General features: G+C 46.8%; 1 long non-coding RNA gene across 1 annotated transcript; it reads left to right on the top strand.

The window, feature by feature from the left end:
• The first annotated feature begins 22,773 nt into the window (after positions 1–22,773).
• Positions 22,774–24,484, top strand: LOC135828811 (uncharacterized). Its single transcript, XR_010555755.1, has 3 exons — positions 22,774–22,941; positions 23,034–23,206; positions 24,017–24,484. It is a non-coding gene; the product is annotated as an uncharacterized LOC135828811 (long non-coding RNA).
• The last annotated feature ends 1,235 nt before the right edge of the window (positions 24,485–25,719 follow it).

Consider the following 25,719-nt stretch of genomic DNA (forward strand, 5'->3'; position numbering starts at 1 on the left):
CTAGAGGCGTAAACAATATCTGTCAACGGAAGTGTCCTTGCTGTGCTGGTGTGTTTATGCCTCGTGCATTAGTTCGGCCAAGAGCGCATGGTGGTGGCGGGTTGAGGATGTAGTACAGCGGAGTATGACCGAAAGCTCTGTCACAATGTATTTTATTAGGAAGGTATAGAAACAGAAAAAAACTGTATCTTGATCTTGGGCGTAAACAGCCCGTCTCACATTAAATATACTAGAAAATAGTTCACTCTGAACATGCAGTCTTCCTAAGAGAGAGAGGGGGGGGGGGGGGCGGTATATTCATGGGTTCGAAAGAACCGCACACACACTTTGCTGCAGACAGCGGCAAGCTTTGGCCCTCGTCCTTCGAAGAGGGAGCAATCCACTGCGCTACGCTTGCGATTAACAGCAATCTTCGGCCTTTCAAAGGTACGACTCATCACTGGCTCTGGAGTAATGTTCCTGGAACAAATGCCCCATTGCCGACTGAGGGCCAGGGAGCACGCAATCTGCCTTCCTGGGCGAGAAGTGTTCCAGCACAAGAAGCAGCACGAATACATGCTGACAAAGACCACCATCACCACCAGCCGGCACACAGCACACTGTTCTTCAAACGCCATCCTCTCCTTCCATGTGTTTGCACTGTCTTCCTCTAGCTCTTCACGCTCAACAAATACCACGCACTGCTCATCGTTTTTGTTTTAATGCTTACTCTGGGTTGGCTAGACCTTCGACTTGACAAAACAGCGATCACCACTGCTATCGTCACCTCATAGCAGTTGCTTCCACCAGTGGCTTTTCCTGTCTTTGCACGGTGTCCAAGGATGGCTGCTGTTGTCACTACAGGCAAATCAGAAGTACTTTAGAGGCTGATGTCCAACCAGATCGTTGGAAAATCGATTTTTCCACTTCAGGGCTGCTGATCGCGATCGCGACTTGGTGACTTGGCAGCACCACGGTTACCTTCATAGAAGATGGCTCTGGAGAGGAAAAGGCAGACCAGAAAAAGGTCACCGTAGTATAATCTTCAGCACCGATCTCAAGGAGAAAGAAATACGGTCTGCTGTAGCCTAGGCACAAAATAAGTCTCACAACACAATTCGCGATTCGAATATTTCAACAACAAAAAACTCACCTCTGGAGTAACTCCTGTTTGTGGCCCGAGATCGTTCCCTCCCGCGCCTTGAAAAAATCCTGCAGCTGCATCACAGTCCATGTCTCTCTCGGAGATGCTGTCACGTTCAAAAACTAGCTTGATCGCGAGTGAGGTTGCCCCCGTTCTCGAACCCAGTATAATAAGGGGATCGGGGACTTACGCTGGATCCACCAGGCACCAATAATATGCAACGTGTACAGGTACATGACATTGTACATGCATGTCATAAATTTCTTGAGCTCCGGTTTTCCCCTTCTTTATAACTTCATTTGTAATTCTGTCTGGATATCGCACTCCCATCAGGTTTCTGAGCTGTCGGCGGTGAAAACAGTCCAGTCGCTGAAAGACCACCTGAGACTGCCTGGAGGCTGGGGCACTCCTCATGTCTCACAGTTGTAAAGGAGGACAGGCAGCACAAGCGAGCTGTACAGCTTGAGCTGTTTCTGACACATGCTTGCGCCGCAGCCGGAGGCTGCACATCACATGCTACCGTATGCCTGCTGGGGTGCCAGCGAAATCCGCCTGTCGATATTCTCAGCAACCCCCATAAGACTAAGAGAACCAAGCTGCCTGATGCTCCGCCAGGATGAATCGCCTGGCGTAAAGTGCACCCATTCCGTTTTTTGTTCATTTACTTTTAGGTTCCAAGACTGCAGTGTCGAAGATATGACGGGTAGTGATTCCTCGAGCCAAGGTTTACTGGTAGAGTAGAACGTTTTGTCATCGGCCCACCCGGTTTCTGGAGGGATGCCTCCGTCAGTTATACATGTACATGTACATGTATAACTGACGGACATGTACATGTACATGTAGGTCGCTGTGGGAGTCTTGGGCGACATTCTTGCAGGGCGGCTTCAAGGTAACAGACGAACAGCACGGGACTTAGACTGTCCCCCTGGGGCGTGCCGATGGTGGTATGGAATGCCTTTGTTGTTCTTGTACGTACATTGTGAATTAAAACTGCTGTCTCTTTGTTCACTCCTTTCGAAGGCGATAAACCAGTCCCACCGAGAAGATAATTCCATAGGTGGTACAGCAAAATGAAAGCGAAAAATAAATAAATGCATTTTACATTGCTGAGCAAGCTAAAGGGTATAGCAAAGCCAGCAAACGGTGCCATCTCTGCTTGACAGAGAAATTCCGTATCATCACCGCTGACAGGAATATCCGCCTGAACAAGCGGAGCGAGTTAATCTCCAAATGCCGTCATGCCAACAAGTTTCAGCGCAGCAGGTGCTATTTTACGACTGTTGTCTCCTCGTCGGTTATCAAACCAACAATAAAATCGTTTTTTGCAACAGGCATTCTATGATAAGGACCGGTTGAGATCGGTCAAAGCTCGAAACTTGGTGAGCCGAATGATGTTGTTCTGGGGATTATTATGACATTGGGATTTGGAATCGTTCATTGTTCTCTAGGCACCGGCGAATAATGCTGTAGCGAACCAGGGAGTCGTAAAAGCCCGGGAGAGGACACGGCACACATCCCCAGAAAACATCTTTGCCTCGCGATGCCGGGGAACGCTGCCGGGGAACGGTGTTGCGAGGCAAGGAAATTATTTTTCGAAAATTGTGATGTCTTCTAGAAATACTAATTGGGACATTCTCCGATTTCTCTTAGAGCACGGAGACGATTGCTCCGTCGAGTCTTCTGATCTCTATTTTCATCCTCAATTCTTCCAGCTGCCTCACTCATTCTCTCTCAGTTTATCGAAGTTAATAATTCTGAGGCGATGGAAATGCAAGATAAATCCCTAATTGTACTTCACTTTTATTTGAGTTGGGGTGAACGAAATGAGGTTTGTGGAAAATGACGCCACTTCCCGTGTTAGCCGCTGGTCGTATCATACAGCCCATATTCCACTGCAGGTGATGGGCAAAAGTTCTTGTGGAGATCCGCTGAGCGTCCTCGTACTCGTGGAGTTATGAATTTGTGTCAGAAATTGCACTGAAATCGAGTGGAATTCTGTGCGTGTTGTGAGTGAATCGCAACGGCTCCCTTCCTTCAGCATCGTCAAAACGCAACATAGAGCATTATTACGCACTCGTTCCATGATTCATGATATTGCCTGGATTCTTTTAAAAACAATCAATGTGTGTTCCCTATCTATCTACATTGTACATGGTTGCAGGTCGTTATTTATAAATCTTGATAATTTCAACACTTTTCTACTCGTATTGAGTACGCGGTGACTTTAGCCGTTTAGGAAACGGAAAGCTTAGCCTCCAGGTTGGCCAGAAAGGTTCTCAGTGAATCTAACCGAAGTCTTGGCGAGTGTACAAAAGGAAAACCTATCATTCGTACTTCATAACGGAATTGTGCACAAAATGCGCACACAAAAACACTGTACAAACACACACAAAAGTACAAGCACATGTGCGTCTCCTCTCTCCCCCCCCCCCCCCCCCCCCCACACACACACACTCAACTCCCCACCCCCTGTACCATGTGTACTGAGTCTGACAGACAGACACACAATCATGTTTATGCTTCCTTCACCACCAGTTTCGGATATGGTGTCAACGAGTTGTAAAATATTGGTATTTTAGGACTCCCTGCCCTGAAGCCGAGCACAGCGCCGTGGATCGAGCAGATCCGGCCGCGCCGGCCTAGCGTGCTTCACTTTCTGGCCGAGGCAAACATCGTCCGCGTGCGCGCATCCCGTGTCCTCTCCCGGGCTTTTACGACTCCCTGTAGCGAACTGACTCACTGAGTATTACGTCATTCTACAAACGCATGCGCAAGAAATAAAATCATTCTCTTTGGTCTCAACCAGGGAGTCGTAAAAGCCCGGGAGAGGACACGGGATGCGCGCACGCGGACGATGTTTGCCTCGGCCAGAAAGTGAAGCACGCTAGGCCGGCGCGGCCGGATCTGCTCGATCCACGGCGCTGTGCTCGTCTTCAGGGCAGGGAGTCCTAAAATACCAATATTTTACAACTCGTTGTTGACACCAAATCCGAAACTGGTGGCGAAGGAAGCATACCGGTAAACATGATTGTGTGTCTGTCTGTCAGACTCAGTACACATGGTACAGGGGGTGGGGAGTTGAGTATGTGTGTGTGTGGGGGGGGGGGGGGAGGCATGTGTATGTCCACATGTGCTTGTACTTTTGTGTGTGTTTGTACGGTGTTTGTGTGTGTGTGTGTGTGTGTGTGCGCACGTGCATGCGTGCGTGTGTGCGCATTTTTTGTGCACAATTCCGTTATGAAGTAAAAATGATAGGTTTACCTTTTGTACACTCGGCTAAAGTCACCGCGTACTCAGTATACGAGTAGAAGTGTTGAAATTATCAAGATTTATAAATAACGACCTGCAACCATGTACAATGTAGATAGATAGGGAACACACATTGATTGTTTTTAAAAGAATCCAGGCAATATCATGAATCATGGAACAAGTGCGTAATATTAATAATGCTCTATGTTGCGTTTTGACGATGCTGAAGGAAGGGAGCCGTTGCGATTCACTCACAACACACGCACAGAAGTCCACTCGACTGCAATTTCTGACACAAATTCATAAATCCACGAGTACGAGGAAGCTCAGCGGATCTCCACAAGAACTTTCGCCCATCACCTGCAATGGAATATGGGCTGTATGATACTACCAGCGGCTAACATGGGAAGTGGCGTCATTTTCCACAAATCTCGTTTCATTCACAACCATTTGACTGCAATTCAGTGCAATTTCTGCCACAAATTCAACTCCAGGAGTACGAGGAAGCTCAGCGGATCTCAACACGAACGTTCGCCCATCACCTGCAATGGAATATGGGCTGTATGATACGACCAGCGGCTAACACGGGAAGTGGCGTCATTTTCCACAAATCTCGTTTCATTCACAACCATTTGACTGCAATTCAGTGCAATTTCTGCCACAAATTCAACTCCACGAGGACGAGGAAGCTCAGCGGATCTCAACACGAACGTTCGCCCATCACCTGCAATGGAATATGGGCTGTATGATACGACCAGCGGCTAACACGGGAAGTGGCGTCATTTTCCACAAATCTCGTTTCATTCACAACCATTTGACTGCAATTCAGTGCAATTTCTGCCACAAATTCAACTCCACGAGGACGAGGAAGCTCAGCGGATCTCAACACGAACGTTTGCCCATCACCTGAAATGGAATATGGGCTGTATGATACGACCAGCGGCTAACACGGGAAGTGGCGTCATTTTCCACAAATCTCGTTTCATTCACAACCATTTGACTGCAATTCAGTGCAATTTCTGCCACAAATTCAACTCCACGAGGACGAGGAAGCTCAGCGGATCTCAACACGAACGTTCGCCCATCACCTGCAATGGAATATGGGCTGTATGATACGACCAGCGGCTAACACGGGAAGTGGCGTCATTTTCCACAAATCTCGTTTCATTCACAACCATTTGACTGCAATTCAGTGCAATTTCTGCCACAAATTCAACTCCACGAGGACGAGGAAGCTCAGCGGATCTCAACACGAACGTTTGCCCATCACCTGAAATGGAATATGGGCTGTATGATACGACCAGCGGCTAACACGGGAAGTGGCGTCATTTTCCACAAATCTCATTTCGTTCACCCCAACTCAAATAAAAGTGAAGTACAATTAGGGATTTATCTTGCATTTCCATCGCCTCAGAATAAATTAACTTCGATAAACTAAGAGAGAATGAGTGAGGCAGCTGGAAGAATTGAGGATGAAAACAGAGATCAGAAGATTCGACGGAGCATTCGTCTCCGTGCTCTAAGAGAAATCGGAGAATGTCCCAATTAGTATTTCAAGAAGACATCACAATTTTCGAAAATAATAATTTCCTTGCCTCGCAACACCGTTCCCTGGCAGCGTTCCCCGGCAGCGCGAGGCAAAGATGTTTTCTGGGAATGTGTGCCGTGTCCTCTCCCGGGCTTTTACGACTCCCTGGTCTCAACATCTTTGTTGTCCGGTTGGCCAAAGTAGCCGTCGTCTAGGGCCCGACATAAAATCCTAAATTGGTGACCCCTGTCGCTGCGCTCTTCGGAGTTTTGAGCATGCCATCCCCGAGCTCGTTCCACCGCAGTTTCCTGCTCGCCTCAACTCTCGGGATCCCGTCAATCGCCGGCTGTTGACGTAAAACTTGAGCCTCACCACCACTGGATCCGCCTCGCGCTCGGAGCTGCTGTGGCCCCTGCCACCCTCCCACCTGTATACCCCGCTATCCTACCACGGCCCATCGTCCAGTCATCGTCGTCCGCATTCGTCCTGGCCTCAAGCTGGAAATTGGCCACCTCCACTAACCAGTACCCGTCGTACCAGCTCACTCACTGTGCACGCACGCAGGCACCGGATCCCATGGAGCTGCGCTCGCCTCCATCTGTCCCCGCCTCAGTCGGCACGCCTCGCCCCAGTGCAGCGCTCCTGCTGGTACCCCGTCAAGCCTGCAACATGCAGCCGCCTCTGACATGATAATACTCCTCTGTCACGCGTACATTTCCTCTTTTCTTTCTTTCCGCCTCTGACACAATGACACTCCTCTGTCATGCGTACGTTTCCTCTTTTCTGTCTTTCTGCCTCTGACATGCTCTCCACGTCTGTCACGTTAACACACCTCTGACACGTTAACCCGCCTTTGTCATGCATCTCTCTCTTTCCTGCTTTTCTGATTTTTGTTTCGGCATTTGTGCCACGATGTTAACAAAATAGTTTCACACACGCAGCGCTCTCGCTTGTACATATGTATCATATTATTATAATTTTGCCTTTCCGCCTTGTACATACTGCGCTTCATTTCTCTTCTCTTTCTTGTTTCTTGTTTATCATGCTTCGCTCCTCCCGACCTCACCACTGGCGGGGGAGTACTGTAGCGACCACTGAGTATTACGTCATTCTACAAACGCATGCGCAAGAAATAAAATCATTCTCTTTGGTCTCAACATCTTTGTTGTCCGGTTGGCCAAAGTAGCCGTCGTCTAGGGCCCGACATAAAATCCTAAAATGGCGGCAGAAAAATTGGCAGAATTCGGTACTTTTCTGGTAGGTTTCATGCATGTTTGGTATGTGGATAAAGAAATGGAGCAGAATTAGAGGAATTGCCCGCCATAAGGTTTGTACGGTTCTGCCAATTTCACTGCTTTTCCAGCAGAATCTGCCACCTGTTCGAGCATAATCCGCCAGTAGGCCTCGACCAAATATGCTAAAAAAAGAGCATAATTATGCTCGTCGCATATCAGGGAAAACGTCCATAATATGCCAAAGGCTTAGCAAGATATGCAAAAAGATATGCCAAAATATTCCAAAATAATATGCTCGACATAAGCAGAAAGTGTAGATCATTTCAGTAAAATTACAACCTTGGAATATCCACTGGCTTCACGGCTATCATGCTTGTGGTGCAAATCAAAACTCGGGTGTTCCAGTTCTCGTACACCTTGAAACATCGTACAGCTATGCATAGGCTTGACCCTTGCCTACTACAGTACAGTGCCATTCCAAATTCATCCAGGCCAAACCATCACCAGGGATACAAACTTACAGAAACTGGAGAGCAGTATATAAGTGGTGCTTTTCAGGCACAATCTTCCTCAGCCTACTCAAGCTCAACTGATGAGGGGTGAATTCCCCGAAACACTGTGTATTGAGCAGGGAGTGGTGCTTTCTTGCAGGTTTGCCGAGTGGAAGGTGCGACGTGCTCCTCGTGTGCTCCGGATGGCAGTCGTGAGTCAGTCAAGTGTCAAGTTCGGCAAGAAGCGTATGTTCGTCTTACCCGTGCGTGAAATTGTATGTAGTATTTGGAACGACGCGTGCGTTCAGTGTGAAGAGGGATGTTCTATCTACCCTTAGTAGAAGCAATCTTATCTATTTTTTTCAGTGCCGAGAATGCAAAAATCGGTACGTAGGTGGAACTCTTCAGCACCTGGGCGCACGCATCCGTCAACACGTGCCGTTAGGTCTTGTCCCTGTTGACGCTCGTGGTACTCGTCCTCGTCGTGGCCGTCCTCCAAAATGTGCTGTGCAGTCGGATACTGGAGCGCCTTTGTCTGCGTTCAGTGTCGATGTACGCATGTGCGCCTCCGCCTTGACGGGCGGGGAGCTTGACCCATCTCAGACTAGCGTGAGGAAGCGAGGAAGACCATCCCGAAAACCGCCAAATGTGACACCGGAGCTCACGGACACCGGAAGAGTTACCAGAAGCAAGGGGAAGAGACGAAGTACTGGAGATTTGAACACGTCGGTACTGGAAGTGACAACAACGATCAACAAGAGGAAACGAGGAAGACCGAGGAGTCAAACGAAAACGACCATGAATTCAAAGGACGTTGGAGGTGTTAACAAGCCCAACGGAAGGGAACAACGGCAAACGTCGAAGGTGACAGAGCTAAATGATCGGACATCGTCCATCAAGCGTCATTTGTCGGGAAGTGCTAATTGTCGTGAGTTGATTGATTTTATTTGGATTCGCGAGACCAAACGAGCAGGAGTGCTCAATAACAGGGTAGCGAATGGTTGAGTTGTGCTATGTGACAATGTAGTGTGTGCGTGGAGGGGGGGGGGGGGGGGGAGCTGCGGAGGCCCAATACAATGTAAGGGGATGGGAGGAGAGAAGGCCAGCGGAGAGTCAAATTCAGAAGAGGGAGGAGAGAATAGCTGAAGTACACGGTTACTGAGCGAATTCAAATAAACCAAACAAACAGGAAAACAAGTACACAGCTCACGAGAATAAAGAGGACTGGAGCACAGAATTGAACTGCTGATGTACACAGCTGACGAGAATAAAGACAGGAGCACAGAAATGAACGGGAGGCAGTCTACGAAGTGGTGGTACCATCGGTGCATGCACCACGGTACATTATCATATTATCGGCGCGGCTTTGCAAAGTTCGTGGGTACTGAATACCATGGTGTGACCAATTGTGTAGCAGTCTACAACGTGTAGGGAATGGCAGCTCGGCGGAATGCTGGGATGTTGCCCATGGCTCGCACCGTGTCAGGTATATGGTTCCATAACAGGCAACCGCGAGATGCCGGTCGGCATTGGCCTGCTCGGCTTCTGGCTATTGGTTGTTGCAGGCCCAGACTGCGCTGAAGGCGAGTTGCTCCGCAGTTGCTGACAAACAGTGCCTGCAGAGCAGGACTGGCACGGTTATGAACGCACCGCCATACCAGCACGAGCAGTTTCTGGCGATATACCTCGTCCACGCGATAAACAGAGAGCCTCTCCAAGAGGTCACTGGCCCTGGTAAATCGTGGTCGTCCGAACACCGCCCTTGCTGCGCGGTTTTGGGCCACCTGCAAGCGGTTTAGCTGGTTGTGGGTCAAGCCAGAGCCATAGGCGGACGATCCATATATCAAATCCGGCATGATGACAGATAGGAAGTACTTTCTTCGACTAGCTAGAGTGAGGCAACGTCGTATAGTGATGATGTCTTTTCGGTTTTAACTCGTGGAAGGTCTAAGTTACATCTTGCTGTGTTAGAAGCTCTGTATATTCGTAAACTAAGTCCAGAACTATGTGTACAGAAGGAGAATGTGTTATCGTTGCAGTTGTTTGGTGTCACACCTCGTGAAAGTGTGACAAGTGCTTGGGCCGCGATCAGCTAAAACATGTCTTTGGGGTTTCGTAAAAAAAGTTGGGAAATGACGAAATGAAAATAATGAGCGCGTTCACTCTGCACTTCATTCAAATGATTCATGATGTGGCGATCATCTTCTAAAATTTTGTTCAAACACTTATTTGGCTGTCTACTTCAAGTAGCTGGCGAGCAAAGACTGACAATGTCCGCATCTAGTGATACTAGAGCAGCTCGCAGGGCCAGACGATCGCTGTGCATGGCCCAGGTTTGTTCAGGTGTCTGCAAGTCAGTGGCGGCGGGTCTGCAGAGCGACGCTGACAATTTGTTGGGATCTCAGTGATGTTGATGTCGACAGCGAATCTGAATCGTCCCCGTCGTCTCCAGTAGCGAAGAGGCACAAGTATTAGTTAGTTGTGGGCGAGTACATAATCATGTATATGTGTTAGGCGGCCGCGGGACCGGCTGCCTTACGACGTTACTTGCGTTCAGCTCTCATGAGGCGTCTGACGCAGTCTCGGAAACGCAGGCGACGATCGAAAGTGTCACTGCCAGAATCGAAAGAGTATGCAAGTGCAACGCCGCCCAGGCTTTCCAGGAATAACTTGGGCCATGCCTTTGAACTGATGTCGTTGACATGCTCAAGTCTGTGTCAACATCTTTAGTTCCGTTGTATTGTGCTCCGCCACAAAAGCCACTAAGTAATAGTTTGTCTCTTTGTGTCAGACTGTGCGAAAACTGTCATTTTCTATTTCAAAGTACATATTTTGAAAGCGGTGTTTGGGGCACTTGTAGACTACTTTTCTGCCCTGTATCACCTTCAAGAGGTCAAGTAAGGTCCCAAGAACTGTTTTCTGGAGGAAAACAATATTTGAAAATTTTCACTCTAAGACATGTTTTAGCTGGTTGTGACCCGTTTCTTGATGTGTTCAACGTGTTTGTCTACAACTTGCTGTTTTTGTTTTCGAGTTTTTTTTAACACTTTAGCCATTTTATCGCCTATGTTGAAGTGTTGACTTTTTCTCTATTTTTCTATATAGTTAGTTTACTTCAGTAGTTATGTGTTTTTTTCCAAATTTCCAACATTCCCTGTACTATCCTGAAGAGAAGGGAAAGAAAACGTTTGATAGAAAGGAAGTGTCTACTGAATTGTGTGGATTTGCGTCGTTGCATGCGAATATTGATTACGAAACTGTTTTTTCCACCGCCTCCAAACAACCGTTTGAATAGTAAAAATAATAATAATTTTAATAATTATGGCAATAAGTAGGACGAGCTGAAGTAGGCCTTGGCGGATAATGCCGGCAGAAAAATTGGCAGAATTCGGTACTTTTTCTGGTAAGTTTCATGCATGTTTGGTATGTGGATAAAGAAATCGAGCAGAATTCGAGGAATTGCCCGCCATAAGGTTTGTATGGTTCTGCCAATTTCGGTGCAAAAAAAAGCAGAATCTGCCACCTTTTCGAGCATTATCCGCCAAGGCCTAAGCTGAAGCGACATTTGGACTACTTTATTAACAATGTAAGCGATGGAGACGATGCAAGAAACAATCTAAAGGGTAAGGAAAAATATATGTAAGAAGAAAAAGGCAATGGAAAAAAGATGATTCGAACAAGTTTTCGTACAACACTCTTCAGGAATCACCGTTGTACAAAAGAACAAAATGAGAACAAAGGAAATAATATGGCAATCAAGGTAGGGTAACACGATACAATGACAGCACTGGAATATCGAGGTGCGATTTCTCACAAAAGTCTGCAGAAAACAAGGGTATACAAGTAAGAACTAAGCGTGACAAGTGTGTATCAGCAACAAAAACAAAAAAGTGAGAACGAATGATAATAATAACAATAATAAACAAGAAGTAGTGGTTGCGACTTCGGCGATGATTTGTAAGAAAGGGTTTGCTCTCCACACCGGAGCTCGCGCTATTCCGCTGACTTTACTTGACACTTGACTGAATCACGACTGCCATCCAGAGCACACGAGAAGTCCATGGAACCTTCGACTCGGCAAACCTGCAAGAAAGCACCACTCCCTGCTCAATACACAGTGTTTCGGGGAATTCACCCCTCATCAGTTGAGCTTGAGTAGGCTGAGGAAGATTGTGCCTGAAGAGCACCACATTATATAGTGCTCTCCAGGCACAACCATCACCAGGGATACAAGCTTACAGAGACGCTCCGTTTCCAGCGCGACAAACACCTCGTGAACACCAGATAGCAGCGTGAGTCAGTGTCGCTCCTGGACGGTGAGACAGACGTCGAGGCCCCTCGGTCATTCGCAACGCTGTCACCTCCAAACCAACTAGTCGCAAGCCCGCGCTGGGCACAACAGTACGAAGTAGTGGTTGCGACTTCGGCGATGATTTGTAAGAAAGGGTTTGCTCCCCACACCGGAGCTCGCGCTATTCCGCCGACTTTACTGCTACATGTATCTCTACTGCTAGCGCGAGCTCCGGTGTGGGGAGCAAACCCTTTCTTACAATAAACAAGAAGGTGACAAAACACATACCCTTGTTTTCTGCACACTTTTGCGAGAAATCGCACCTCGATATTCCAGTGCTGTCATTGTATCGTGTTACCCTACCTTGATTGCTATATTATTTCCTTTGTTCTCATTTTGTTCTTTAGTACAACGGTGATTCCTGAAGAGTGTTGCACGAAAACTTGTTCGAATCATCTTTTTTTTCCATTGCCTTTTTCTTCTTACATATATTTTTCCTTACCCTTTAGATTGTTTCTTGCATCGTCTCCATCGCTTACATTGTTAATAAAGTAGTCCAAATGTCGCTTCAGCTCGTCCTACTTATTGCCATATTAAAATTATTGTCTCCTCGTCGAATTTTTAAATAATAATAATAATAATTCAAAGGATCAGTCGGGGAAGTCAACTGCTTGAAAAGAGAAAAATCGCCAGACCCACCAGGACTCGAACCTGTGACCCTGCTTGTCATGAGCAATGCTCTAACCACTGAGCTATGGGACCAGGCTGAACCTAGAAGGCGCTGACAAATGTTTCACTCCAAAGGCAGCTCACAACACGTGCCACACATACTGATGGCACTTGGGTCCTTGGGTCCTTTTCCCTCCCCCAGGGGACCAACCACGGTCAGTTTCTGGAAACCACCAGAGGTGAAAGAAAGTGACCCAAATAATAATAATAATAATAAGAATTCACTGGTTTGAGGGAAAGACACAAACGGGAGAATCTGAAGAAAAAATTGACTGTCACCACCATGTACCAGGACTCGAACCAGGGACCCTCGGTTGTAGCCAGCGATGCTCTAACCACTGAGCTACCCCCTATCTGTTTGCAGATGATGTCACCCTCCTGAACGTTCACACACGTACTGATTCCCTGGTGGGTAACCTAGCCAACGTCCAAGTGGATTTAGCGAGCTGCCAACAGTGGGCAAGAAACATCCACGGCACGTTCTCTGCAGACAAGACAAGTATAATGTCCTAGTACGACCTTCCTCCTGGACACTCTGTGCAGATGGACAATGTAGATTTAAACTTCAAGCAGGATCGTAAACATTTAGGAGTGCAGCTCAGCAGTAATCTTAAGTTCGATAATCATTTCAATACCAGATCCAAGAAATTTCAGCAAAGAGTAAATCTATTGTACTATATGGGTCGCTATCTACCTTACCCCAACATTGCCTTGCTCTACAAATCAAATGTACGCCCCACAATAGAATATTACGCCAATCCCCATTCCCCACCCCAGTCTGGAGCCTCACCCTAACTACCGCACAGCTACATGTACATATAGTTATGTTTGATGTCCTGCAGGCTATGGTGTGTAGACGGTTACTAAGATCAGCCAAGAAAGAATTTGACAGATATGAATCAGAAGATAGTTTAAATACTATGTGTAACTTAGAATCCCTCCAGTGCAGACGTACCCTCATCGCTATTACAATTCTTTTCAAATAAACCACTTTCAACCTCATATCTTATCCCTTTTTGATATCAATTTTCTCGTAGTGAACGCAGACCGAACAAGCTTGTTTCCAACTCTCATGGGAAATTTTCGTCTTCCCTTTTCTTATATACAATCGGCAAATTATGGAATTGCCTTCCACCCAAGATTACCGCTATAGATTCTGTTTCAGAATTTCGGACACAATTTCGCCCTCATTATACACAGCATTATAATTATTTGCCTGCACAAGTCGATTCACTAGTATATACATGTAAATCAAGGATCGTTTTTACTGTTATGAGATCCCCCCCCCCCCGATAGGCGATGCCTTTGGGAAATCCTTTAAATAACAAATACACAAAATACAGACACTATGGCGTAGTCCCAGCAGAGACCGTTCAACAATTTCTTCAGACTTCGTAACTGACACTTCCTGTGAATCCACACAGGCGGGTGGGACGCAGCTCTCACCGCAACTTCTACATGTACATGTTGTTGTTGTTTGTAGTCACATGCGGATAATGCCGGCAGAAAATTGGCAGAATTCGGTACTTTTTCTGGTAAGTTTCATGCATGCTTGGTACGTGGATAAAGAAATGGAGCAGAATTCGAGGAATTGCCTGTCATAAGGTTTGTATGGTTCTGCCAATTTCACTGCTTTTCGAACAGAATCTGCCACCTTTTCGAGCATCATCCGCACACCCCTAGTTGTTTGTATACTTTATTTGAATTCGCTAACATGTAAGTTCGTATTGTGGTCTCTCACGCGGACGTGCGACTAGTTGTTGGAGGTGACAGCGTTGTGAGTAGCTATAGTAGCCTATATTGGCGCTTGCTCTGTCTGTTTAGTACAACTCCATGAGCGACTCTACTTCCTTTTGACTGTTTTCTCATTTTCGCAAGTGACGCTTTATCGAGCCACACTTTTTATTCTATCGCCATCATAATATTGGGCATCAATGCCCGTTTGGTTTGCGATGTAAAATAAAACTTCAAACAAACAAACAAACTCTGACTCACGCTGCTACCTGGGGCTTCACGAGGTGTTTGTCGCGCTAGAAACAAAGCATCTCTGTAAGTTTGTATCCCTGGTGCTGGTTTGGCCTGGGGAGCAGTATATACGTGTTGCTTTTCAGGCACAATCTTCCTCATCCTACTCAAGCTCAACTGATGAGGGGTGAATTCCCCGAAACACTGTGTTTTGAGCAGGAAGTGGTGCTTTCTTGCAGGTTTGCCGAGTGGAAGGTGCGACGTGCTCCTCGTACGTGTGCTCCGGATGGCAGTCGTGAGTCAGTCGAGTGTCAAGTTGGGCAAGAAGCGTGTGTTCCTCGTTGGAGCAATCAACTTCATACGTATTATGAGATGAAATAAAACAGGAAAGGGCACAGGTCCTAATACATGTAATTCGAAGTACGTGCAAGGGATAACAATCAACCTTGCACATGAATTGAGCAGGTGTACTAAACACATGTAAAATTAATGTAAATGCAAAACAATGAAAACAAAAACAATTAGTAATAACTTCAGGACTGGGCACAAGTCCTTAACTAGTAAAAGGTGCAAGGGATAATGATCAACCTTGCGAGTTCGAGTCAAAGCATGCGGACTCACAACAAAATGGCATCAACTTGAGCAAAGAGGAAGAAGAGAAAGGAAACAGCAAAACGAAAAGCAAAGACAGAGGATGAACGGCAACAGAACCAAAACTGCCGAACAAACCTGGGACATCATCATGCACAGGCACCAAATATAAATTGAACCGAGTCAAACTGGCATGAGCGACTCATGCTGCAGGATATGGCTGGGGTGATGGCTAAAATTCACCTTCCTCCGACTACCACGCAACATCATGACGGAGTCACGGACGGGGGGTGAGAAGTCAAGCTCACAGCGGATCTGTCCCATGAGGACGCTGTACGAGTCTCCGGTTGCCGCTGCCAGGCGAATGGCGAGACATTTCAACACATGCCGGGCCTCGCCGCCAGCTCTCCCGACAGAGGAGAACACCAATCATCGGCAATGGAGAGAAGCTGCCCCTCTCCATCCGCCGGATCCGCTCACCATAAGCCGGCGGGGCCCGCTTTCTTCTGCTCCTCATGCCATCTGTAGGTCGCAGAGAGGGACTTAGTCATGTAAGAGGACGCGCAGGGATAAAAAACCCTTGTATCAAAAAATGCATCCTCTTGCATGGACCAGAGGCCCCTCCCCTTGACATCCAGTCTGGCCTGAGGGTCAGTGTTGGCGGCCCTTGGAAGAGCTTCACCAGCAAGGGGTTGAAGGACAGGCTCCGTCTCCACAGCATTGCACACCCTGCCAAGAAGGCCAGCAATGTAGTCCCGGACATGGTTGTGGCGGACGATGGGGAAGCCGCCGCGTCTGCATACTATCATGGCATGGTCGGTGGTGAAAGGCACACCACACAAGCTGAAGCAGGTGTCAGGGATACCAAGAACAGGCCATCCGTAGAATGCAGCAAGAGCATCCTGGAATGACATCCTGCCCAGGCTGAAGGCTGTGAAGCCGTGTGCAGCGATGGGCAGGCATGACAGCCACGAGCTGCCGCATACGGTCGCAACTAGCTTCCACTGAGGTCTGCACTGATATGTTGATGGTGGCAGTACCGGTAGTGTGACGGTCGGAACACAGGGTACGGAGTTTGGCACGGCCCTGGTAATGGTATGGAGCTTGGCATTGCGCACGGTGTCCTCGTCAGCGGCCAGCAGTACAAAGTACTTCAGTAGGGACTGGCGCATGATGTTGTTTATTGTTGGCCTGCAGTTTATTGTTGGCCCGCAGTAGAGGGCCTGGACTGGCTGGAGGCTGGATGATGGATCGAGCTCACTGACACAGCACTACACTGGTGACTGCTAGCAGTGCTACTGATGTCAGTGATGTGGCGATTTACGACTCACGACTCGTTACGACTCACGACTCGTTACGACTCACGACTCGTTACGACTCACGACTAACCCTGTCCGGATTATGCGTTTTTTGAAGGGTCAAAATGGAAAATGTTTATTTTTTGGAAATTTACCCAAAATGCTAAAACAATCTTTAAAACGATTCACAATTTCACCCAAAATAAGAAAATTATGCTGCCGTTACCATGGCAACCAGAATGGCGTCAAACTTGAATCCCTTGTCGTTCCAAGTGCACGTGGAGGAAGCGCGTGCAAAGGATGTGGTTGTTTTCGATAGTCGAAAGGAATCGATCATTTTGTTTGGTTGTATGGCTTTTTCAGAGACAAGTAGGGAGGGCCCAAATATGCTCAAAAATTTCGCATAATTATTATGCTTTTCGCATATTGGCCACTTGCTTCAAAATATGCTTCGAAATCACACAAAAGCAGAAAAATATGCTCGAAATATGCTCGAAATATGAACTGATATCAGTGATAATAGATGACTTGCACAAAGATCCGAGCCGCGAGTGAGACGGGGCAAGTGCACCCACTGTGACCCAGGCTACACTGGGGGCACCCTACACCGTCTGTAGCGCAGTGTACTTTTTTTTTGTCAGCATGAATGAACTGTGCACGGCATGTACATGACTGTACATGATCAGTACCGTCACTGTCTTCGAACTTCAGCAGCTCATGACATGAGTCATGCATGTGCACTTGTGGGGTTAGTGGAAGTACATGAGTTTTATATATTATGTGAAGAGAAGCCAGGCGTCCAAACCAACCCAAAATACTCTTGCCTTATTCTTCGGTGAAATAGTTATAAAAAAATTGTCTTACCAAACAACAGTGAGCATAGAAGCAACCTCGATGCACCCAATAATATGGCATCCGGGAGCAGCAAGTGTTACACGAGGATCCCAAGAACACGTCAAGTTTAGGCCTTGACGGATTATGCTAGCATAATTTTTCGCATAATTCCTACCAAAATCGAATAATCGCATAATTCGAGGCAAATTGCATACGAATCGCATAAAATTGTAATAATCCGCCTGTTCGCATCAAATTCCATACAGTTGTACATGTTCTACTAGTACAACTACAAGTAGATGCACTAGGAAGTTGTAGGTTTACGACTCCCTTGATAATATGTCCAGTCCACTACAATCAGTGATTGTCGTAGCTAGGTCGGACGATGCGTTGATCGACCCCGTTGAACTTTTGCTACTGCAGTACAACGCCCTCTACAAAAAATCCCTTGTTATTTTGCACAGAACCATTTTGCATTAGCAGCATATGTGAGCATAATGCGGCATAATATGGTAACTTTTAGCATAAAAATAGCATAATTCTGCAATTTTTACAGCAATGCGAAAAGCATAATTTCACGAAAATATTAGCATAATCCGTCAAGGCCTAGTCAAGTTCCATGCTACCCACCGCCATCAAAAGAACGAAGGATAACTGTGCTAGCCTAGTTCATATTCAATGTAACGCTAACGGTACGGGATATAGGAGCCTGTTGGGAAGGCGTGGGTGAGCTGTAAAATCTTGTACGGTTTGCACAGCACAACATACATGCAGCAGTTATTGCGACGGTTAATGTCGATGCAGCTAGGACGAGAGTCATAAAGCACAGTCCATGGGGGTTGACGTTTCTGGGCTTCCTTTCCGAAAGGAAAGTTTTATTTCTTCTCAAATAAAGCAGAATCATGCTGATTATACCAGTCTGTTATGAAGACAAGAAAGTAGCCATGGACATTGTGCCATTCTAACGGAACGACAGGTAAAAGATAAAGCACTTCATCTGAAAACTCTACTGAGGACTATCCATAAATACAGCAAATGATAATCCTAGCCTGGTAATGTCCAACTCCGTCATGTGAGCCATTCGGTGAGTTATCATGGGAAGCATAATGTTCGAAATGCTGAAATTTGAACAGTTGCAGTTGTGTTCGTCGCCACACAATGCCATCGCCAGTTCACATTCGAAATGTAGCCATTTTTACGCTTGTGTCCCTGTACACGGCATAGAAGGTTGAACAGATTCAACTCTTCCATCGCTTCCTGATCTGTACAGTAGTGCGGTTGCGTTCCCGTTCCTGACACTCACATCCGTCTCCGCTAACCAGCATCATGAGCACTCCAATGGTTCCCGCCGCTCCTTCCGTATCGTCCCAGCGCGCCCCGTCAAAATGTGAACTACTGTAGGCAACGGAGCCAGTGTATGATGAAGGTGAATGCACTGTTTGATGATGCTCCAACAAATCCTTTCACCGTTGTATGGAATTTGTAAGAAGAGTAGTGGCTCAACTGTAGGTCCAACGCAGAAGGTACCTCGCAGCGCAGTTCTGTTACGTCCACAATAATGAACACACTCAGCAGACTGTGATGTGTATCAGACACACTCTGGCATTATTTGTTCCACCTTCTCCCAGGAGGAGATAAAATGTAGTTCAATCATGTCTTCAGTACATGGGGTACCGTTGCCTCGTTGCAACTAAACAGGTATGCAACTGAGTTACTTTCCTATGAGACCCAGCCGGAGCCGCATTGTCATCATGACCAGCTAATCATGGAGAGGTATAATGTGACTTTCCACCACTCCCTGATTCAATCATAGTTTGCGAGCCTGCGCCAAACTGCTTTCTCACTAGAGCCAGTCATTGGGTACATATGGCTTCAGTAAGGTTTACAATGCTATGTCTCCGCCTAAGTCCAAGTCTAGATACAGCTGCTCAGAGTCAGGGCTGATGAAATGTTCATATCGGAACAAGTGAGACTTCAACAGTAGCTAGTACACATCAGGCCTGAGGACTTCGCAGCGTTTCTCCACCACACTTGTTCTCTCCTTCAACTCAGATACTACTTGAAGTTCTACTAAAGGCCATCTCGGGCTCTCACACTCAGTCCTTCCACCCTTCATTTTCGTGGTTTGGGCTTCCACTCGTGACTCGGCAGGTTCCTGGCCTCTCCGCAGTCTGTCCTCAGGAGAGAGTCGCTCTGGAACTATAGTCAGTTTCAAAAAGATTAGCAATCCTGGCGATCGCCCGGGGAGTTTGCCGTCTTACCGTATGAGCGCTCGAGCGCTGCCTGGAAAAACTCACTGTGAACTCGAAGAAATATTCCGCGCGAAAGCAAGAAAAATGACAACTCACTGACGTCGGTACTCGTACATGTTCGTCTGGTTTACATGTACAGCAAACGAGTTCTTCCTCGTATCGATATGGAGTCAGAGAGGACATATCGAAAGTGTGGTAAATTTTGACGAGCGGGATGCGTCCGTTTTGTGACCAAATTGATTCTTTGAGCTGCCGCGGATGCAATTTACTCTCACGATGTGACGAAAACGGCATCGACACAGACTCATTCCCAAGGCCTTGATGTGGCAAAGCTATCCGTGTGACTTCGACGACATTTCGAGAAAAGCAGTCGCCTGTGAAAGCTGATAGAAGACGGCGTTGACTCCCAAATTCAAATAAATTGGCGATCTTCAAATACTAAAATAATTCTCAAACAGAAATCGATCGATCGATGTACCGGTGTATTCAACAACACGTAGCTACAGCTGCGCAATGACTTCCGTGTTCACTCACACGGTTTCAGTGTTGTGTGTGTTCACAACTTCACATGGCGTGAGCCAGTCAAGTGTCAGTCAGTTTGGCAGGAAACGCGAGCTCCAACAACAAGTCGTTTGGCGCAGCCACCTTCTTTGTCTTGTACCAGCGTGATCACCAAAACAATGAAAACATGAAGAAAAAATGTTTGACTTGAAGATTTGTTGGGATTTGAACTCACGACTTCATGGTCAGCAGACAGCATTCATAACCACAAGGCCAAAAAGGAAGGGATAAATCGTGGGTTTTGATAACAAATCGATACTGGCTTCCAGGGCAAATTATATGCCATGGGAAAAGGCCGGAAACCTGGCCGAAATTCTAACTCCTTAACGGTTGGTCCAATTGTTCCGAAACCTTCACAGAACAATTTGCCGTGCCCTAACAAGGCATTTTATGTACTTTGTTGTCCAAACTTCCCTTATCTTCATACTTTTTAAGACCCAAACTTGATTGCTAATCTTTTTGAAACAGACTGTAGTGCAGCCGAATCAAAGGGAATCGAGTTCTTTCTCAGACGTCCACAAACTTTCGTTGTGCTTGACTTCGCTTCCACTGCGGGAAAGTAGTCACACTTCAGGACCACGACGTGCTTGTTGCAGCCTACACCGATGATACTAAAATGATATTCCGCCTCATTTTTCTGCCTCCCGGCCGGCCGGCTCGGAAAGGAACGTATGGAATAGGAGCCTCAGTTCCATCTCTCGTCTGCTAGTGCATTCAGGAGCGCAGCAGCGCTTCGGCTTGACGATACAAGCCGAATCAAAACAACTCTACTCTCTAGCCAAAAAAACTAGCCGAGTGTTCGCCATGAATCGTCAGGCAAAAAGCGAAAGTCACGAACTCAAAAGGTGGGGAAGTCAGAGTCAGAAGGTCCACTTGCCCCGTCTCGAACCCAGACAATCTTTGTGCAAGTCATCTATTAGGCGAATTCTTTGCTCCTTGTAACGAAATATGCTACATTTGGTACAATAATTATAATGCTAGATAGTAGTAGTACCGGTAGTAGTAGTGGAATTTATTATTTTGATAGGGTATGCCCTACAGACGTTGCCGTCTTGTTACAGGGAACCCTAAGTGCTCTTTACAGAGCAAAACAAAAACGGATAGATGCTCAACCTGACGACACGAGACAGGCAGAGAATTCCACTTATCAGCGCCAAGGAAAGAAATAGAGAACATGCCAGATTCGCTACTTTATGCGACCTTGACTTGAGTCGCGGACACTCTCTTCCCGGGTCAAATTTTCGCCCCGTGTTTGGATGACCATTAATTTCCTTCCGGGCTAAGTTTGGAAGTGTTCCCTGACCGAGCGTGCCGTGGTACGTTTCCTTGTCCATTTCCGCAATCTGCCCTATAATTATGCGAATTCTTTGCTCCTTGTAGCAGAATATGCTACATTTGGTACAATATGCTAGATTTGCTACTTTATGCGACCTTGTGTCACAGGACCAAAATATTATTATTATTAAGAAAGGGTTTGCTCCCCACACCGGAGCTCGCGCTATTCCGCCGACTTTACTTGACACTTGACTGACTCACGACTGCCATCCAGAGCACACGAGAAGTCCATGGAACCTTCGACTCGGCAAACCTGCAAGAAAGCACCACTCCCTGCTCAATACACAGTGTTTCGGGGAATTCACCCCTCATCAGTTATAAGCTTGAGTAGGCTGAGGAAGATTGTGCCTGAAGAGCACCACTTATATAGTGCTCTCCAGGCACAAACATCACCAGGGATACAAACTTCCAGAGACGCTCCGTTTCCAGCGCGACAAACACCTCGTGAACACCTCGTGAAGTGGTGCTCTTCAGGCACAATCTTCCTCAGCCTACTCAAGCTCAACTGATGAGGGATGAATTCCCCGAAACACTGTGTATTGAGCAGGGAGTGGTGCTTTCTTGCAGGTTTGCCGAGTCGAAGGTTCCATGGACTTCTCGTGTGCTCTGGATGGCAGTCGTGAGTCAGTCAAGTGTCAAGTAAAGTCGGCGGAATAGCGCGAGCTCCGGTGTGGGGAGCAAACCCTTTCTCACAAATTATCGCCGAAGTCGCAACCACTACTTCGTATTATTATTATTATCAAATTTTTGATAGGGCAATCCCCACAGGCCTAATGCCTTCTTACAGGGTACCCTAGAAATGAAAGTACTGAATTACGGAATAGGTGCAGTGAAGAGCATAAGCGGACTGCAGCGGGGAGTGCATTCCAACGGTCGGAACCGATGAAAGAAACTGAAAAGAGACCGAAACGAGTTTTAGCTTTTGGTAAAGTGACAGACGAAGATACCTGAGAGCGAGTCCAGGAATTGGTACGAGTAGAAGTAGAACGAAGGCAAAAGCAATCAGTAAGGAGAGTAGTACTAGTAGTTAACTGATTCAGGGCAAGAAACACTAAGATATGGGGCTGTTAAGTGATGACGTCACAGTTCCTTCGACACGCATAGCAACCATCCCACTGGGGACAAACAAAAGTAGCGTCGTCTCCACCGAACCAGTTGTCAGTGGCAACATATAGGAATCCTGTACATGATTTCTTCTTTGAAGTTTTCAGTGAGTGTTTTCTTTTCTCTTTGTCCTTGATCTCGACGGTGATGTCCTGCTCATTACCTTCCTGAGACGTCACTTGTGACTGTAGCTAGTGTCACGGAGAATTTTATTGGCGTGACAAGGTAGATCGCCGAGATCGAGCGTGAAAAACGCTCTGCATTAGTAGCTCCTGTAGAATGTTTTCTGGGATGGCGTATCGATGGTCAACAAAGCTAAGCCGAGAGATCGTGTAAACGATGTGAACTCCAAAAGGTAAGCTCCTGAACAAGTGGAAAGATATGTGTATTTACAAACTCTCTCTTCATCCATCGATTGCCGCTATGCATTGCATTTTGTCTTCACAGATAATCTGGGCAAATATATTGTAACTGGAGAGTGCAATCGTGCTCGGGGCCCATCCCAATGTCATCACATGGCTGTGGTGACTAGTGTATACCTGGGAGATTTTTTCCTCAACTGATACGGATCGATCGATCGGAGGAGGATCGATTATGACTGAGAAATACGAAGATGTGAAGTAAGTTGTGTCGAAGAAATGTGTAATAAAATAAAATTTTCTTTAGACTCAAATATACACTGTACATGTACATGTAACATCATGATAATGATTCCATCTTCATTGCCCCGCAACTGGTATGCCATACGCACCGAATACATGGTGTGCGTGCGTGTGCACGCGCGCGCTTCAGTGTCTGCTCCAGCGCCGGGTGACCCGGGTAATCCACCCGGTTGGGCGGCGCTTGGACCCGGTTGAAAATATAGTACCGGGTCACCTGTGACCCAGTTGGTGCTTTACACGTTCGAACTTTGAAAGGACTAACTACATGGCTTGTATGTGTGACAGATCATGCAGAGGCGTGCGTCGAATACATGTGTACCCGGCTCCGACCCGGTTGAAATGGTTGCGCCAGGTACACGTGTACCGAGCTGTCCTACAATCCTAGAGCAGGCGCTGCGCTTGTGTGCGCACGTACATGCACACACTCTCATGCGTGGCCGAGTCGGCCAGATGAACAGACCATGCACTTGCACGAGGTGTCCGTCATGTCATTGGAATGCTGTACTTTATGACTTTATTCCAAAAGAGTATGTCTTGCTTCTGTCGAATGGAGTTTGTGTCTCAGTGTGCTCAGCGGGTATCGAACTACGCCGCCACACTGCAGTCAGCGCTGCAATTAAAAGAGCACTGCATGGATTATTTTGACTAACTTCCTTTGCGTTAACTTGGTTGAGCCCGTGGTTTCATTTCTGTGTTCTGTCATGATTGGCCTCTGGAAATAATCAGAGTGGATGTCATTTTGCCATATGTGTGTGCCTTGTGCGACAGGTTCATGGCTAGATGCACTTCACATTCGGCGTGCAATCTCAGCGTCTAGGACCTGATCAAGTCTTGGTTGGATGAGTAACATAATCAAGGATGATACTACTCGGCACACCAATGTACATGTCAATGTAATTTTTTACTTTCTCAGAGCTGCACTATTTACGTGTTGATGCTTACTTCGGTGTTAGCGTGTTTTCCCCGGTTTGTTTCTATCATCATGCGTGTTCTTGGGCTGAGCGTGCACATGCACAAGTGTGCAGCTATACCGCTGTGTATCTTTGGTTACACTTTGTTCTGCAACGCATGTACCTTGTAACATTATGTGCTTGCACTGCTTTGTCTGGCCTGCGTATTCCAGGACTATTCAGTGCATTAGACCCAGGTTGGTTTGGTTGCCGGATGATCTCTTGTTGCGTCGCTCTGTATTTTGTATTCATCAATTTTTGGGCTTGAAAATTGAGCTGTTGTGTGGTTCCCAATACTGATTTCTTGAACAACTCACCTACTATATAATCGAATCCACAGGTAGCGCTCATACTTTCATCATCAGGACGCGAGAAATCTTCAAAGCACTCTCAAACACGGAGTTTTCAGTGGGCAGCTAATTTCACAGCCATCATGAAGGCCCTCGACAACTACAGGAGATTTGTAGAGGAAAGAACAAGGAGTAAAGAGCGACAACAATCGCTTGAAGAAAATGCAAAGAAAAACTGCTGTCTCTCCAGTCATTTAGATGCTGTTGCCCTTGACATCTGGTTCCATCCAGAGGACGCGACTTTTGTTTGTCCCCCAGTGCTCTCCGTTGCTATGCGTATCGAAGGAGCCGTGACGTCACACTTAACAGCCCCATAGAGTTTAAACTGATAGCGCACAGACAAAGGGAGAATGTGATGGCGTGCATTAATAAGGGATACGTCAGAAAAGCGAGGCATACTGAACACAATGCGTAGAGCTCTATTACTAAGGGACCATCGCAAAAGTTCGCAGAAGCCCCCGAAACGAAGACCGTTAGTTTCGGGCCTGACCCCCCTCCCTCCCCCCTCAAACGAAACGACAGTCACAATATGGGCTTCATTATTTCACTTGGATGCTCACACATAATAATTATTATAATATACTTCACAAGCATTGTTGTATCAGTGTACAGCACTATATAAATGCAACGATGATATCACCTTGCAGTGGGTGATCTAAGAACGAGAACAGCTAGAGCTATGCAGTTGTATCCTTTGAGCATGCTAATCTATATCAGCTCCTACATGTCGTCAATACTTTTTTGAATTGAAGCGTTTGCGATTTTCGACACCGACTCCCTCCCTCCCCCCCCCCCCCCCCCCCCAACGTATGCTCTTCGTTCCAGGGGCTTCTGCGAACTTTTGCGATGGTCCCTAAGACGGACTAGCCGGTCATGAAGAGTTACTGAGAATACTGACAAGCAATGAGCAAATGAGTTACTCCCATACTCGAGTACTGTCTGAATGGAACAAAATGTAAAAATGCACGCTTCGCAGTTACCGTCATGTGATCTCGGACCTTTCTGAACATGGCTAACCCGCGATATTCATGTTAAAACAAAATGGCGTCACGATTTATTGAAAGTGGTATAGTTGGTGGTACGAGTGTTCAAAACCATTTGAACTTCATACTGTTCGTCTTCTTTTTGACATGCTCTCTTTCCATCGTCCTTAGCTTTTGTTTGTTGAGAG

The sequence above is a fragment of the Sycon ciliatum genome, chromosome 12, assembly GCF_964019385.1.
Source record: "Sycon ciliatum chromosome 12, ocSycCili1.1, whole genome shotgun sequence".
In the NCBI taxonomy this organism is placed as follows: domain Eukaryota; kingdom Metazoa; phylum Porifera; class Calcarea; order Leucosolenida; family Sycettidae; genus Sycon; species Sycon ciliatum.